Below are 2,001 nucleotides of genomic sequence, written 5' to 3' on the forward strand. Positions count from 1 at the left end.
CGCACTCTGCACCGGCTGCCCTGGGGCCGCCGAAGGGACCCGCAGCGCCACGGCAATGACAGCTTCCGGCCGCCAGGGGGAGACCTGGGTCGGGCACTGAGGACCTGGAGAACAGAGGTTGACAGGAACCAGGGACCTTACCTGACTTGTGTAAGGTGCTAAATCTGTGACATGAAAACAAAACAGACACTAACAAACAAAAACCCCACAAGGCTGGGGGCTGTAGAGACGGTTCAGCAGTGAAGAAGAGGTCATTATTTTTCATTTGTCTCTATAATACATAAAGAACACACCACAATAATTTATAAATGCAACAATTAAACATGAATAAAAGACTTGAGTAGATTCTTCTTCAGAAAAGATATACAGACCACCAGAAAGCATATCAAAAGATGGTTAATATCATGAGTCTTCAGGCTAACTCAAATCAAAATGGGGTGTGACTTCTCATTAGAATGGCTATAATCAAAACACAAGCAGTAAAAGGTTTGGCAAGATGTTTTTTCAGTCCTCCTGCATTACTGGTGGGAATGTTAAATAACGAAGAGTAAATAGCCCAGCAAGTCTATCCCTAGTTAGAATTGTTCGTTAAATTATCCATTTATCTTGATTCAAATAATTCAGTCGTTATAAAATTCCTTTCACTCTCTTGACACCACCTGTAATCACCTGGCTAGAGTCCCGATGTGGGTGGCCTGTGTCAGGGTGGATTGCGGGGTGTCTTAATTGATGTGGGATGACCCAGCTCTCTTCCGGCAGCACCGTTTCCTAGATAGGAGGCCCTGGAAGAATGGAGGCATTGCACCTGGCTCCAGCAATCAGACAGGCCAGCGAGAGTGGGCTCCTTTCTCTCTGTTCTTGACTGGAGGTGTGACTTATCTAGATGTTTGGTTTCCTGCTTGACTTTCTCATAATACTGGATTATAACCCGGACCAGTGACCGGAATAAAACCTCTTGCTCCTCTAAATCACAGCAACAGATGAAACTAGGACATACTCCTGTTTATTTTTGATTAAGTGAATCAGACAGGATTTTATAACGGCATCCTGCCTTAATTCTTTGAACTGCTTCCAAATTATATGCTCCAAATCACTTTACAATGCCATATCTGTAGTGTATGTTTGTGTGTGTGTGTGTGTGTGTGTGTGTGTGTGTGTTAGGCAATAAATCCCTCCATCTCTTCAGGCAATAAAATTAAGCGACTTGACTACAAAACTACTTGCTACCAACTAATTATAGTTACTCACACACTCAATTTCTAGGAAATAGTTCAAAATGGTCTTACAAAGATTGACAACTGGAATGATTGGGACCTGGTATTTCCAGCATACCATGTTCAAATTAATGTCTTCATCCTCTAGTAGTATCTAAATGGGACACCCACACTCACAGACACTCACAGACATACCCACTCACACCCACAATCATATACACACACTCATGCACACACACACTCATGTACATGCACACACATGCACACACACTCACACACACACACACACACACACACACACACACACACACACTTGCAGCCATCCTCATCCCTAATCTAGTTTCAGCAACAGGTAGGAGAGGTAGGGGAAGAGATGCTGGGACCCTTCCTCTCTGGGGAGGAAACCCCTCTCATCTGTTAGCCATGGAGCCTGCTCTTGGCTGTAACAGTCTGGGGTAGTTTCTATTTCAGAAAATGGAATTAGAGGAGACAGTGAGGAGGGAGAACCTGTCTCAATAGCAAGGAGAAGAACGGTAGAGCAGGACCCTGAGTGTCTTCCTCAGCCTCTGTAATTCACAACCCACCAACTCTCACAATCAACCAAGAGAATCAGCTAGAACTGTCCACATTAAATTATGAGGCTAAAACAAAGTCTCCTAGATTTCATAACATTGGCCTTGACAAACAACGCTAAAGGAAATGAATTTTACTTATTCATTTAATCTCTCTCTGGAAACCTTACAAAGTTTCCTAAAAGGAAGATTGTTCAGTAGTGTTTATTTGAGCA

The sequence above is a fragment of the Apodemus sylvaticus genome, chromosome 4, assembly GCF_947179515.1.
Source record: "Apodemus sylvaticus chromosome 4, mApoSyl1.1, whole genome shotgun sequence".
In the NCBI taxonomy this organism is placed as follows: domain Eukaryota; kingdom Metazoa; phylum Chordata; class Mammalia; order Rodentia; family Muridae; genus Apodemus; species Apodemus sylvaticus.